The following is a 16,596-nucleotide window of genomic DNA, read 5'->3' as shown; positions in this document are numbered from 1 at the left end:
GGGACAATGAGTGATTAACTGTACTGGATCTTATTAAATGAACAAATAAAAGATATTGAAAAGCATCACACAAATAAGCAAGGAGTTATTAAGTCTCATTTATGGTGCCATAAAATCAACCCAGTCTATCTCAGAAATATTTACCCATTAATGACTGCCACACTATAAGCATCTGAGCCATCAAAGAATTATACTTACTACTAGAATTTTCCAAATATAAATTTTAAATACATATATATTGATTCATATTTATATGTTACCTAATGAACCAGTGACATGGATCCATTTATTTCTGGGCTTCAATTTCCCCTTGATTGCCTTGATCTATCTAATAAATTTCAAGTAGTGGTAACCTGTACCATGTCCCCAAATTGAATGGATTTGGCAAGAAATAAATAGAACTTTGATTTTTTTCCCTTTCATCCAATCATAAGATTATTACTTTTTGTTTGGTTCTTTGTTTCTCTGGTTTGAAAGTATGTTTTATTGGAAAGCCTTGTATATTACGGAAATTTAATCCAGGATTATCTCCTGACCATCAGCAGGCAAAAATAAAAACCAAATTTGGTTTTCCTAAAACCCCATAATTCCTGTGCTTTTAAAGAACATTTTGGATAAAGAGAATTTCTTTCTCTTACTTCATTTGCAGTAAAAGACAAAAAAATGAACTCTGGAAGAATTGTCTGCTTATTTCACTTATGTTTTTATTTTCTCTGTGTGTTAAGTAGAATTCTCTGTACCTCACCTGACATGCCCAAAACTGAGTTTAGAAAAGAGATCACTTTGAGATTATTTTGTTATATGAGTTTATTCTTCATAAATGATGCCCGTTCTCTATTTTTTTTAAGCAAACAGCTTTCATTGTCTTTTCCAGATGTGACCAATTGTACAAATTTATTTTGTACATGCATTTTTCCTAAAACCCCATAATTCCTATAACTCAGTTCCAGGGCCAGCTTCCTGAGTAGGTGATATTTGGGTCACCCAGTCATTTCTAAAGGGCCCATGCTTGACTTAATGCTCTATCATTGCCTTCTTGAAAACTTTAATTATTGAACAAGGGGCCCTGCATTGCCATTTTGTACTGGACCCTCAAATTAGTCCTGCCAAGTTCATGTAATCAATCACTGGAGTTCAAAAGAAAAAAGCATACATGAACCTCATATGGAATAATAATACTAACAGTAAAGAATGTTTGTTCACCATTATATATTAGAGTACTAAGAACTTTATAGGTATTAATTTACTTAAACTATTTCAAAATAATTATTATCATGAGCTCCACTCTATAAATGGGGAAATTAAAATACAAAAAGATAATGAAATTTCCCAGAATTAATAATATGGCCAGATTCCCAGATGGCTTGACTCCAGAGCCTGTTATAATAAAAACAATGAAAAGTTAACAGAAAATTTCAGAATCACCTGGCTTTCATAACACAATTCTTACCCCCAGAAACGTGGAAAACAGGACTTATTTTGTGCCTCTACTTTCCCTAATGACCCCAAATTTCATACTTTAAACAGGTACAGTGTGGATAGTTTAGTTAGCAGAATTTGTAAGTTTCCTTTGTTTCTTTGATCCATGAAATATCCCACCTGCAGGATATATATCTATGGACCATAGGATTACAGTTTAATTCACCTGGGAGCATCTGTGTTACCTTCAATGTATTTGGGAGGTTTCAGGTTGATTTCCTATTCATGTACTTGATAACTCAAGAGACACTCTTATTTTTTAGTTCTTATTTAAGATGGACGCAGTTCTTTGGCTGCACTAAAAAATACATTTCACCCCATAAAACTTGCTCCAACAGACTTCTAATTAGTTTGCCTTGTGTCAGGAATTGGAAACCAGCTTCCGAAGACCAATATTTTTTAGTCAGGAAGGTACTAAAATCTGGCAGTCAGCATCTATGAATGAAAACAAAGAAAGCAGAAAAGAATTCCCATTTTGCGAGACATAGTAATAACTCAAGTTTAAAACATCTACGTACTATGCAATGTATTCAAAATAGTTTTAAAGAAAAGAAAAGAAAACATAGCATCTCACTGGAAGGAACAGAACCAAGGGTCCTAGAAGAAATTATCAATATAGGACCGACAAAGGCAATGTGATGAGTACATCCAGTGGCTATAAGATGTATGTCTTAAAGACCTGGCTCTGAACACTCTCACCAGCTTGAACCATTAGTGGTACCTATGTGACTGTCCCATTGGGTAGCTTGTACACTGGTGATACAAATGGATCTAATCACTTTTATCAGTCATTTTATTAATAAAATTCATTAAAAGCCACTTGATAGGACGGTTATGAATGTACCATCAGTAATTCAAACTGCCTGCAGATAGACGTAAGAATTACCACCCCCTCATGAAGATGTTAAACACTGGCTCTCCTGCTTACTAAAAAGAGAAATCCTAGACAGAGTTTCCTCATATGTAAAATAAATGTCTACTACATGCCAAGTATTGTGCTAGTCTGGGTATGTAAAAGTGTCTGAAATACAAACAAACATGTTCTCTTACCTTCCAAGCACTGTGCTCTAGTGGAAACCATTAAGTATAGAAGACACGCAGTGGATTCTAGGATCATTCTGTATTTCCGGACTTTGAGGAGCTTGTGTTATCTTAACCAAGGACTAACTGAATGGTCCTGTTCAATCTGTGTTGTCTCAAGACAACTGCACTGAAACGGCTATTTCTAGCTTCTCAGTCCTTACTTTCAATGACAGATAGGTATGTTTCTTTGCCTAGACACACATTGCAGAAGAAATCTTTGCTTCTTTCCTTTATGTTCTATAATATATGATCCTGGCTTCATAATGCTGTAATTCTTCATACCTCTAAACTAGACACAATTGTGTCTCAAATTGTTCTGTTGTCCTTCCTAGGGACCGAATTTCCAGACTCCTGTACAAATGTGAAGATGATTTTAAGCGCCTTTATTGGTCAAAGGACTCTTCACTGATAGTCTCAGATAATAATGATAACTGCATTGTGAAAATGTGTAACACTTTTGGCCAGTGCTATGAGCCGTCTCTCATAGAGACACAATGCCACTTGGAAACTGGTTTGACAGTACTAATTTTTTTTCCCATTATGATTTGAGCTTCTCTTGTGCTTGTTAAATTTTTTTCTTTCTTAAAGAGAAAAAACAATAATACAAAATTTCAAAATGAGATAGAATAACAATAGTTAATACATTGTACATTGTTGTCTTCAAGTAGTAGCTCAGATTATAAGATATAAGCATGAAAAATTGATCAAACAATATAAGCACAAACTTTCTTTTCAATGAACTGTTCATAGTAATTAATAGTATAACTATCTCAACTACCATATATAAATTATACTATAATTGATTTACCAATTTTACTTATTCTTTCAAAGAAGCAACTCTTTGATTTGTGTTTTTTTCAGTCTCAATTGTATTGATTTCTGCTCTGATCTTTATAATTGTCTCTCTTGTATGAGTGTTCGGCTAGCCCGCTCTTCTTTTTCTCCAAGTTTGAAGTTCACCATTAAGTTGTTTATTTGCTCTTGTCCTGTTTTCCTGAGGTGGAAATTCACTGCAATAAATTTTCCTCTTAGGACTGATTTCATTGTGTCCTATAATTTCTGGTATGTTGTATCTACATTCTCATTTAGTTTTAGATAGAGTTTAATTTCTTTAATTTCACCTGTGACTCATGGACTGTTTAGGAGAGTGTTATTTAATTTCCATGCGTTTATGGAGTTTTTATCATTTCTTTTGACATTAATTTCCAATTTCATTGTACTATGGTCTGTTAATATGCATTTTAATAATTTTAATTATTTTGTATTTACATAATCATGTTCTATGGGCTAGTATATGGTCTGTTTTAGAGAATATCCTGTGTGCAGCTAAGAAGAATGTGTATTCTGAAGTTATTGTGTGGAACACTTGCAAATGTCTAAATCCATTCATTCACAGATTTGGCTCAATGCTATTAATTCTTTGCCAATTTTTTTGTCTATTTGATCTATCTCTTTGCAACAATGGGATATTAAAGTCCCTTGTTACAATCATGTTAGTGTTTATTTGATTTTTTCATGTCTATTAATAATTGCGTTGTATAGTTAAGTATTCCTGTATTGGTACATATATATTTATGATTGTTCTCTCTTCCACTTGAATATTTCAAGTAACAAGTATGTAGTTATTGAGTGACCTTCTTTATCTCTTTTGATCATTCTTGGTTTGAAGTTCACACTGTCTGCAAACAAAATAGTTACCCCTGATTTTTACTGGGTTTCTGTTGCATGGAATATTGCTTTCCATCCTTTGACTTTTAGTCTATGAGTTTCTTCTTGAGTTAAATGTGTTTCTTATCTATAGCACACTGGTGAATCTTGCTTCTTGATCCATTCTGCTAGTCTTTCTTTTGAGACTCAGCTGGTGACTTGAGACCATTTATATTGATGGCTGTAACTGGTGTGTACTGGCTTATCTTTGTCATGGCATTTTCCTACTGTTTGTTCCCTGCTTTTACCCTCTGCTTAACTGTCCTGTCTGGTGGTTTCTTTCTGTTACCTTCTTGTACTTTTTATCTCTGTCTAGAATATATTTCAGTTCTCTTTGTAGGGTTGATTTGGTGGTAATAAACTTCTTCAGTTGTTATTTGTCATGGAAGTATCTTATTTATCCATTAATTTTGAAAGATAGTTTTGAAGGATATATCAATCTGGGTTGGAAGTTGTTTTCTTTCAAGACTTAAAATACTTCACTCCAACATTTACTTGACTTAAAGGTTTGTGTTGAGACATCTGCCATAATTCTGATTGGGTTTCCTTTATAAATGATCTGTTTCTTTTCTCTAACAGCTTTTAATATTTGTTCTTTTGCTCAATTTCTAGAATTTTGATTATTGTATTTTTGGTGTACTTTTGTTTTGGTTATTGTTGTTTGGAGTTCTATATGCTTCATTTATTTGTATATCAAATTCTTTATTCATTCTTGAGAATTTTTCTGTCATTATTTCTGTGAAGAGTTTTTTATGGCATTTGCACTGCCTCCAGCTTTCTCATTGGCCCCAGTCAATCTTATGCCACTCTTCTTTGCTTCATCTTGTAGATCTTGGATTGATTTGTCATGGTCTCTTGCTATTTCTAAAATATCTTTCTTTTGATTATCACTAGCTGCATTTCTGTCTTTAAGACCTGAAATTGTACCCTCTTTTTTGTTCAGTCTGTTGAACATACTGTCAATAGAGGTTTTAATCTCTGGGTTCCTGTTTGGATCTATTTCAAGAATTCCATTTCTTTCCTATGTTGGCATGTTCTGTTTCCATCTTTTTCTAAGCTCATCCATCCTTTTATGTGTGTCTTCTCTAATGTACCTGAGAGATTTTCTCTATATCGTTTCCTACTTATTTTTTTCACTTCTGTTGCAGAAAGTTCCAATGTGTGACTTCCAATTTAATCTGTCTCATTGCATTCCAGACTTGTCCTGAGTGGGCTGAGAGCCCGGGTTGCCTTTTGCTTCTGCATCTTATAATTTTCTACTTTCTTTTTTTATTTTATTTTGTTTTCCATGTTGATGCTTGCCAATTTCTTATGATACAGCTTTATCACTAGGATTGAGGCTTGTCTAGGAGATATCTGCTCTTCAGAGATGTCCTCTAGCTGCAGATCTTTCTTTATAACTATCCCAAGAACCTACCTTCCCAATTTGTAAAGGATGCAAAGTTACTATGTGGCTCAGCACCCCATCCTTTGGTTCTGGTGATGATTACGACCCCATGCAATCACAGTGCTATCATATAAGGGAGAGAAATGGATTCTGGATAAAGTAGTGCAATTAGTAATAACAATAGTTTCTAGTACAGTTTAACTACTGACAAACTATAATAACTATTTACCTGCTACTTCAAACCAAAGAAGCAAACTCTAAAGTTATGTAATAAAATCAAACCTACCCCATGTACTTGTGCACAGTGATTTTCCACTTAGTGGAGTGATTTTAATTCAGGGGAGTTAAAATAAGTAGGGAACAAGATAAAGTGATGAATGAGTTCAAACACAATGGAATCAAGGCTGGAGGTCAAAGAGTGATCATCTGAGTTTGGGAGACTGGAGGATACAGAAGAGAAAGAATGAAATAGAATGCAAAGGAGTAATCAGAAAGGAAAGAGACAATGTTTATTCACTTGATAGTTTAAATTCAAGAAGTAGTTGAGGAAAGAGAATCAGTAGAAGAAAATGAAAAAGAAACCTAAACAGTGAAAAAAAAAGGAAGAAAGAAAGAAAAGAAGAAAAGGAGCTCAGAGAAAGAGGAGAGGGAAAAAGAAAAAAGAAAAAAACACAAAAAACAAAACAAAACAAGGTGACCTCCAGTTAGACAGGAAAGGAATAGCCAATTAGATAAACAAGGAAGAATAAAAGCAGTACAATACCTCTGGTGTTTAGTTTCGTGATAGTGCCCATGACAGATGCCAGAAACGTGCTGTGTGCTCCAGCCAAGTTTGCCATGGGAACTGGCTGAGTATTTCGCCCCCGGATGTGGGAAACAGGACTGATCTTCTGTAGGTGTTCTCCAGAGCCCGACTGCTGTCTCATCGCGGCTGCTTCAGACACTTTCACAGTGCTGGTCTTGCTTATTACTCTGGCAGGCAAAAGTGTGTGTGCGTCCACACGTCCAGGGGTGGCTGTCCTAGGTCTTGGGTTCCGGGTCGGTTCTCCCACCAAAGGCATGTGTCAGCACTGGATGGTTTTGTTCCCAGGAACAGGTAGATACATACTTTCTAGGAGTACAGGAAGCCTCAGTAAAGCAGCTGCCCAAAGCTTTGGTTCACTCCAAGGTAGGAAAAGTACATGTAGTGCACATTTTCATCTTCTCATAAATATGAATCTTGATTATCAAGCTCTGACATTAAGAGTGCCAAAAAACAATGGAGACCGACCTGGTATGTAGTCGCAATACTGGTTCTTAGCAATGCAACCCAATTCTGACACACTTAATGTAACACTTCATCCACTGACCACCAGGACAAGTAGGATTTTTTTTGTTTGCTTTCTTGTTTTTTTGGTCTTAAGACAAAGCAATCAAAGTTTTCTGTATTAAATGAAGCCTATTACCCTCCCAAACTGGGCAGAAATGATATAGCATGTTATAGTTTAGATAGAAAATATCCCCCAAATTCTCATGTTTTCAGAAGGTGATTGGATCCTGGGGATGCTATACTCAGCAGTGGGTTCACTCGCTGATGCGTACAGTGCCTAAATGTTCTTTTAGGAGGTGGGCTGGCTGTAGGTGGGTCACTGTGGGTGTAATCTGGAAGGTGTGTCTTGTCCCCAGCTCCTCTCTCCTCTCTTCTGCTTGCTGGCTGCCACAAGTTGAGCACCTTTTCCTCCATCATGCTGCCCTGCTGTCCTGATTCTGCCTCAGAACCAGCAGACTACAGGTTGACATCATGAACTAAAATAAACTTCTCCTCCTTCAAGTCATAAGTGTTGGGTATTTTGTCCCAGTGACAGGAAAGTGGCTAAGACAAGTGAAATTTCATGAAAATTCTTTCTAGCTTGTTAGCTGTTTCTATGAGAAATGAGAGGAAAATGTGGATCCACTTTATTCTTGAGCACATTCTTATAACACCAAACATTAAAAACTAAAATTTTCGGTCTACTAGAAGTCTTGAAAACTCTCTAGAAGTCTCCAAATTGCCCTTTGAAATGGCCAAGGAAGAGGCCAGGTGACACTGAGAGGAAAACATGTCCCTCCTCCCCTCACTTCTCTGCCAACACCATTGCCCCTTCCCATGTCAACCACATCAGGGAATCTGTTGTCACCCTTTTCTTACCTTTGTAGGATTTCCAAGTAAGATTTCATTTAAAGGTATGGCTAAAAGGCAGGAGTCAAAAATGTGTGATCTAGTTCAACTCATATTTTTAATATAACAAGTTACGTTATGCCCCAATTCAGTCCCACCTAACCTGTCCCAAATGGTAAACTCCTAAATATAGAAACCCTGAGAAAGCCCAGCTTTAGCAACACAAACAAACAAACTCCAATTTCATCTGTGTAGCTGTCACGATTGTTTTTGTAGTGCTGAGATTGAATCCAGAGCTTTGTGCATGCTAAGCAAGTGCTCTAACACCAAGCTGCATCTCCTCAGCCCTGTCACCAGGAATCTTTAACTGGGAACTATGGCTCACTGGCTGTCGATGTCGCTCCCGGCCGGCAGGAAGGACACACGACAAAGTCTGGCAGTGGACAACCTTTTCTTTTATTTTCCTTCTCCGTACAGCCTGCCCTGGGATCGCTCCCAGCCGAAGCCTCCTTTGGTCCGCTCCCCGCGGCTCCTTCTGGGCTTCTACTTCCGGGCTTCTTCTTCCCCTCCAGGGGTGGCACCAGTATATATACGGATACAGTGTCCAATCATGTTAAAGTAAGCAAGGCAAGCTGATTGGCTAACATCATCAGTTGCCAGGCAGACTATATTGTTGAGCAGGTTGCTTACGCGGTAAGCAGGAAACTAATGTGCTCGATGGGAGGGGTAATCTACCTCAGGCTTTACTCTTTACTACAGGCCTCACGTCCGCCAAGTGAGGCGACCGGGCTCAGGGCTGCGGCTCCCAACATCTCCCCCTTTTTTATTTTTTTTATAAATGTGCGCATCGTAGCCCTTCCTGGACTGGGTGCAGAGGCCTATGCGTAGGCCCACCGTAGGTCCTTGGCTTAGACCCTGGTCGGCCGTCCCATGGTCTGCCAAGGCCCTGAGGCCCTCGTCCTTTTTCTAGGGCCAGGCACAAACTGGACGGAACCTGGATGCACACAAGCTTGCACTCATTTCCTCTCCGTAAAGAAATCCCCTCGGAGAGAAATTTAGACCTGGGCAGCATCTAACAGTCCAGCGGCTTACGTGCAGGATGGGGTAGGGCCTGGCTTAGGTTGAGTCGCACCGGGGGAGTACGCTCTTACCCGTCATTGACTCTCCTACCCAGCTATGTCATAATTTTTTAGAGGAGGAGTGTGGGAAGCTCACCACCCCTAGACTCGGTCGTAGGCTAGGCGAGCGAGCCATGCATATGCCTGAGGATCTTCTTGTCCATTTCGGGCTACCGCTATTTCTATTCATCTTGTTGGTTGGTCTGTGATGGATCTCCGGTAGGGCAGGTCTGATCTTTAGTCGAGGGCTTTATCGCCCGTGTCAGTCTCTCCGGTACCCACAGTGGTTCTCGTCCCGATTCCTGCAGAAAAACACAAACCGCGCCTCGGTTCCAGCTGATTACCGGATCCGGGCCCATCCATTGTCATGCCATAGATAACCGTGCCTTTGGAGGCAGGCCTTGGCTTACTCCCCCTTTTTGTTTTTTATTTTTTATTTTTTATTTTTATCTTTTTCGTTTTTTTTTTTTTTTTATTTTATTGGTACCAGGGATCGAACTGGCGATTGCCTGCTTACAAGGCAGGCGCTTATGCCGCTAAGCTAAATCCCCAGCTCCCATTTCCTCGACCGGCGTTTTTCTCAGCCTGCTCGGCAGAGAACTCTGTGTACCAGGCTCGCCAATCCAGGTAACTACCCGAGGGCAGACACGCCTTTGCCAGCTGAATCCAGTCCGCGGGGGTGAGGGGCCCAGAAGACAGGTTCTCCAGCATGGCAATGGTATAAGGCGCAGTCGGCCCAAAGGTTGTAACTGCATTTTTAAGTTCTCTAATCTGCTTTATCTCAAAAGGCTCCCATGCATTACGTCCCTGGCCCATAGCTACTTGTACAGGAAATATCCCGTAGGGGCCACTATCTATCCCAGGTGGTGGATGTACCTCATGAAACAAACGTCCCCCCTGCCAAAGCCGCCTGTAAAAATACCGACCCGCCGGCGGCGGAGCATAAGACAGCGGCCATGATTGGGCGGAAAATGGGGGCCCGTGCATCACTTCCTGTTCTGGCGAAGGGGAAGGGAGCTCCCGGGCGGCCGCCTCGCGGCGAGGGATCGCCTCCGGGAACAGCCCCCAAGGTGGGGCGGAAGGCTTCGCCTCCCTCTCGCGCCGGGGAGCGCTCAGGAGCTCTCCACTCCTCCGCAGACCAAGTTGAGCGGAGCGCAATTCACGGCGCAACGCTGGGAAAGAACCCTGCGACTCCTTATCGAGCGACTTAGGCTCCTGACAGCTGGTCTCTTTGGCCTCCTTGCCATTCAACTTTCCCTCGTCCTCGGAGTCAGACGACTCCGAGGCTAGAGCCCCGTCCTTCTCCTTAGCATCTTTGTTCCCCTTGACGGGCCCCTCTCGGGAGCTCCCCGACTGGGCCTGCTCAGATACCCTGCGTACTTTTGTAAGCTCTTGAGAGCTTTCTCCACAACCACCCTCGCTCTTAGTGTTGCTACCTAGCATGTTTCCCATCTTTTAATATGTTACTCACCGCGTGAGGCCCAAGGAATCCGCCACTTACGCGTGAGCCTGAGGGGAGTCTAAAAGCCCTGTAGGTGCGCGCCACCCAGAGCCCAGGCTTATCCCCAACTCACCTGTCTCGCAGCTCTGTACTGGAGCGTTGTCCGCTGTCACGTCTCGGGGGTGATCAGTCCCCGTGCGGGCCTCCAAATGTCGATGTCGCTCCCGGCCGGCAGGAAGGACACACGACAAAGTCTGGCAGTGGACAACCTTTTCTTTTATTTTTCTTCTCCGTACAGCCTGCCCTGGGATCGCTCCCAGCCGAAGCCTCCTTTGGTCCGCTCCCCGCGGCTCCTTCTGGGCTTCTACTTCCGGGCTTCTTCTTCCCCCCCAGGGGTGGCACCAGTATATATACGGATACAGTGTCCAATCATGTTAAAGTAAGCAAGGCAAGCTGATTGGCTAACATCATCAGTTGCCAGGCAGACTATATTGTTGAGCGGGTTGCTTACGCGGTAAGCAGGAAACTAACGTGCTCGATGGGAGGGGTAATCTACCTCAGGCTTTACTCTTTACTACAGGCCTCACGTCCGCCAAGTGAGGCGACCGGGCTCGGGGCTGCGGCTCCCAACAACTGGCAAACTGTGTGAATTTAAGAAGTCATTGTATTTGTTCATTTATTTCAATGTATGAATACTTTTCCAGACTTAGGAAAAAATACATGTGAGCCTTTGAGGTGAGAACACTCAGCAATTGCCATACAAAACCACCAGCATGGGGCTGGGGATTTAGCTCAGCGGCATAAGCACCTGCCTTGCAAGTGCGTGATTGTGAGTTCGATCCTTGGTACCGGACCAAAAAAAAAAAAAAGCAAAAGACAAAACCACCAGCACCTCCCACCTGGCCTTCTTTTCTTTTAGGGATAGCTAGCACTTTCCATTTCTCCCCTGTTCCAATCCTTGTAGGGTCTGCACTCAATAAGAATCTGCTAATGTGTTTCCCCCAAATTTTAGTGAATTAAATATATTTCATGATTTTTCTCATTTCTATCTACCAAATGCTCTTTTACTTAATATTTTGTTTAAGACAGCTCACATTTAGTTTTACCCAACCCCTGAGAAATTAGTATCCATGAAATAATGGAAAAGTGTGTAATTTTACAAACCACAGTAAGTAAATAGAAAATTATTGAAATAAAAAAAATTGCATCCAGGCCAAATCATCTCATGATCTGATTCAGTCACTGACTTCCCAGTCTCTGCCAGACACAGCCCCTTGGTGTTAGTTAGACAAAACTAAGTAAGGGTTATGGTGAGTTTCTCACATTTGGCAAAAATGATGTGAGTGGTACAAGGTCCAGATGAAAGAATCCACCCAGTGTAGGGGGGCATGGTTTGTTTTGGGGGGTTTTGTTTTGGTTTTTAACCGTGGCATGTTATCATCATTCATGCACAGACATTATCCCTCCACACTCCTGCCTGAAACAAGAAGAGTTTACACTCCATGAAAGCATTTATGCCCATACTTCCATGAGACAGGAACATAAAGGGCCCAAACTAACACACACACACACACACACACACACACACACACACACAACTCTTCAACGTGCGACAACAGATTTCCCAAACTGTTCAAAGTATTTTTTTCCAATAGTACTAGATATTGAACTCAGGGCCTTTTAAATTATTTTTATTTTGAGATAGTGTCTCACTAAATTGTTAAGAAGAAAATGTTGTTTCTTTACTGGGAAACTTCAGATCCATTATCTACAAATGTGCATTGCAGCTGTCTAAGACAAAGCTTATACTGTTTCTCAAATTTATCAACCATGGTACCCTTAATTTTGAATCACTTTTTTTGGATTTGTGTTCCATAGAATGCACTTTGGAACATGGCCTGGAAGCATCCACATTGTAACATCCGCCAAGATCAAAAGACTCAGAAGAAAGGCCACACCTGTGTGCCTTTTCCCGTAGCCCCAGACCCTGGCTGGCAGAAAATCTTCCTGCAGTGGGCTCTCAACGGTTTGGGAAATAGAATTTCATTGAGAATTAACAATTCCGTGACCTAATTTTAGAAACATAATAAGGAGAGAAAAGTCTGGCATATACAGCACATCTGATCTCCCAGATGATAGGAAGAGCTTCGGCTCCCTCAGAAGTGTGTCCTAGACACTGGGGTCAAAGAGGAAGGGGAGGATAGAGAGCACATGGTGTCTCCGGGGCAGAGGTGGCCTCCACACTTGCATTCTGTAGCTAATAATATTTGGGGTTCTTCCCTCCAAATGTCTCAAGTCCCACGCTGAGGCAAGGAAGATGATTCCAAACATTTTCCTAAGGCTAAGAATATAAATTCTATGACAAAACTGGACAGTTTTCAACCCTATTTCTCCATCATGTGGGAGTCTGGGTTTTTTTAACTTTTCCAGTAAAATTGCACAGTGCTTATCCACAGACATAAACAGCAGTTTAGGGGCAGATGGTAAAAACCGTGGCCCTCAGAGCGTAAGCAACAGGCACATTTCTCCCTCAAGCGTCAGGGAATTTCTAGAGCCAAGTTAAGCACAATATGTGTGCCATATTAATTTCCAGGGCAACTGTGCCTGTTATTCTTACCAGCAGGGGTTATGAGTCATGTTTGGGTGTCTTGAGACTTCATAAATTGTAATAAATTGAGTCAATTTTCCTAGAGTAACTGAGCAACAAAAATCATTACTTTTGATAACAGAACTAGAGTTGTTTACATGTAGTTATAGGCTTGTAGCCTCTTTCAAAAGATGGTCCTTACCTTAAGATCCACAAATACTTTTCTGAGGCACACTTGATTGCCTACTGGAATGAATTTTTTTATTCCCTTGGTCTTTCTGAATTGAATCCTTGAATTCTTATTGTTCACGTTCAATTTCCCAATTAAAACCTCCAACTAGACAGAAAAAGAAGTTGCCAGGGATATTTACAATTACATCTGAAGAAAGGATGTAAAGGGCCTAAGTCACCTCATAGGGATGGCTGAGCAAAAAACCTCCATTACCATCAACTTCATGGATTTCCTAGCAGAGATGTCTGCCATTACTGTCATTTCTGTGTTCAATCCCTTCGTGCTGTGATGCTACAGCTCCTCCTATCAATAGGCAGAATCTGTTCCTCTGGTCCTTGGATCTGGCTTAGGCTTGTAACTGTAGCCAACAGAATATGGAATAAGTGAGAATGTGCCACCTCTTTCTGACCCCTGTGAACATACCAGGCCAGCTGCCGGAGGATGTGAGAACATATGGCCTGTGGTCAGCCAGTGCCACAGTACCAGCTGAGGCCTGAGCCGGTGCATGTGTTACATATGGAACATGGTATGAGAGTTCCATTAACAAAGTCTAGACAACATGAGCTTATTGAGGGGCAGCTAATCACAGATGCATGAGACTTCCAACTGAGATCATCCAAGCCTGACCAAATTGCCAGAACTGTAAGCTCTAGTTGCCACATTGATTTGTAAGCAATCATACTTAGTTTTTGTGTTAAGCTAAGGTTTAAGGTAGCAATAACTCACTGATGAAACAATCATCGTAATTGTCTTCATCATCAACAACCATCATTGATTTGAATATTTTTCTATATGACCTCTTCATATTAGTCAGCTTTTTTTCACTGTGGCAAAATACTTGAAAAACACATCTTAAAGGAGGAAAGATTTATTTTGGCTCGTAGCTTCTGAGGTTTCAGTCCATGATCAGTCAATTCCATTGCCTGAGGCCTGTGGTCAGTCAGAAACTTCATGGCAGAAGGGTGTGCCAGAGGAAAGCTACTCATCTCATGGTGAACAGGAAACAGAAGTAAATGCCAAGGACAACATATACCCTTCCTGATTTCACTTCCAGAGACCTAACACCTCCAACTAGGCCCTCTCTGAACTGCCCATTCACCTCTAACTTCATCAATAGACTAATCCATTGATGAGGTTAGCAATCTCATCAGCCTATCATCTCTCTAGGCCCCATTTCTGCCATTGTCACATTGGGGAAACCAGCCCTTAATACATCAGTCTGTGTGAGACATTTCATATTTAAACCATAATGCCCTCCAAATTTCCCTATTAACATATAACTCCAACATGATGAACCTTGTTATAGGTGACAAGCTAATATTAAGACATTATTAACAAAGTCCAAACTGCATTAAGATTGCACATTCTACGGGCTGTGACAAACATATAATGTCATGTATCCATCATGCCAGTATCACACAGAATAGTTTCACTATCCTAAAAATCTTAGTGTTCTGCCTGTTCATCCTCCTTTCCCTCCCCTTAAATTCCTGGAAACTACCAAATTGTGTTATTTCCAGAATGCCATGGTAGTAAGAATTACACGGTTTGTAACCTTTGGAGATTATTTAATTTTAGTATGTTCTGTATGTCTAGCACTTTGCTACCTTGAATTCTGGGGTTATCATACATAAACCCTAAGGTATTATTTACTATGCTCACTTTATATATGAGAGATCTAAGCTCAGTAAAGGTAAGTTAATGGTCCAAGGTACAACTAACAACTTGTAGAGCTTGAGCAGCCCAAATCCATCTGACTTAAGAGCCCAAATACACTACCACTAGAAAAGTTACAAAGTGGTGAATCAGAGATCACATGCAACTTTATTTCCTTTGTCTCACCTCATACCAGAAAATTTTAACTGTTCTTTAAAAATCATAGCATGTGATAATTGAAGGCCTGCATTCTCACAAGGTACTTGTTCAGTCAGCTTGGGATGCTATAATGTACTATCAGCAGGATGGCTTAAACTACAGATGTTTACTTCATATAGTTCTGGAGGCTGGAAAATCCAGGACCAAAGTGCTGGCAGATTGAGCTCCTTTTTTCCTACAAGTCAGGAAACTTGACCAACTGCCTTCTTACTATGATCTCACAAGGCAAAGAAAGAAAGTGCACTCTGGTCCCTTCCTCTTCTTATCTAATGGTGGCACCCCATACTCATAAACTTATCCAAACTTACACCATCACACTGGAGAGTAGGGCTCAAGCTATAAATTTTGAGGGGATAAAAGCAGTCAGTCCACAATAGTAAAAATCAGTATTAAGTAATTGTCCCATTAATTCAGGAAATCATACTTCCCCAGAGCCATTACCACCTCCTGTAGCACTGAAACTGATCCCTGCTCACTTATTCTGCAAGATCTCTTTGCCCCAATAGCATGTGAGCTCTTCATGTACCTCCTTCCAGAGACACCACTAGTCTTGGATGGGAAACCTGCAAAGCAGAAGTAAAATTCCACAGTGACTATGAAATGGCTCAATGGGTCTTGGAAAAAATGGTGACCAGCCTAGCTGGCTGCCTCAGGGTTGTGCTTCGGTCATGGGGAGTCATCATCTTCAATGCAGCAAGCTTAAACTTGGCTGTGTTGATGCTTTTTTGGCTCAAAAACTCCCAAAGAGATGTGGGTTAATAAGGACTCCTCACCTCTGGCCGTTAACAGGACAACCAGGACACCTTGACTGTAACCTACAGACAAAGCCAAGGAGTTAGTACAGGAGCTCTGCTCTCTGAGATGTTCACCTCATGCTGACCTTATCAACCATTTCCTAAGATGTTCCCTGCAGACAAAAATCTTCTCTTTTTAAAATCTCCCAAAGATTGGTAGCTTAAGAATATACTCCAACAGTCAAGAATTCCAACACTTCCAACCGAATTCCAGTAGCCTCCACTGCTATTTCTAATTGTCAGTAGTCAAGAGAATTGTACTTTGGCTGAAACTTCTAATTGCCGTTGTGTGGAAAATACTAATTGGCTTTATGCCTGGTTCTTTGGGGAATGACTTTAATCTGTGACCTCTGATAGGCGTATTTGAAGAGAGGAATTCTTTTCAAAAATCTCCATTTCCTTGTAAGCAGGATGGTCCATTTAAAGGAATGATATTTCATTGACCCAAACACCTAGATGAATACAGGACCTGGGAAGGTGGGCCTGGGACTGAGTTGGAAATAAAGATGGAGAAGATGGGTTAGAGGAGTATAGAGTCCTAGCAGCAATCTGGGAGATCAGCGGAAATAAGGAAGAAGGAAAATAAGAGTAATCAAAGAAATTAAATCAGAAAAAGAGCAAGACGGGTGACACAAAGCCTGGGCAATTCATGGTGTCACAAAACTAAGTGAAAAATCCTAGTTGTACCAACTGTCATAAAACATAGAAGAATAAAACTACTTAAGATGAATTTTTATGTTGATTATTGCATAGTGA

At 40.8% G+C, this 16,596-nt stretch overlaps 1 pseudogene; it reads right to left on the bottom strand.

The window, feature by feature from the left end:
* Positions 1-6,717, bottom strand: part of LOC100724204 (sorting nexin-2-like) — a 95,673-nt pseudogene extending 88,956 nt beyond the window's left edge.
* Between the last annotated feature and the right edge of the window lie 9,879 nt (positions 6,718-16,596).

The sequence above is a fragment of the Cavia porcellus genome, unplaced genomic scaffold (assembly GCF_034190915.1).
Source record: "Cavia porcellus strain 051 isolate PalLab524CR breed Dunkin Hartley unplaced genomic scaffold, mCavPor4.1 scaffold_30, whole genome shotgun sequence".
Taxonomy (NCBI): domain Eukaryota; kingdom Metazoa; phylum Chordata; class Mammalia; order Rodentia; family Caviidae; genus Cavia; species Cavia porcellus.
The sequence above is the reverse complement of the archived record's forward strand: the minus strand, read 5'-3'. Positions and strand labels throughout refer to the sequence as shown.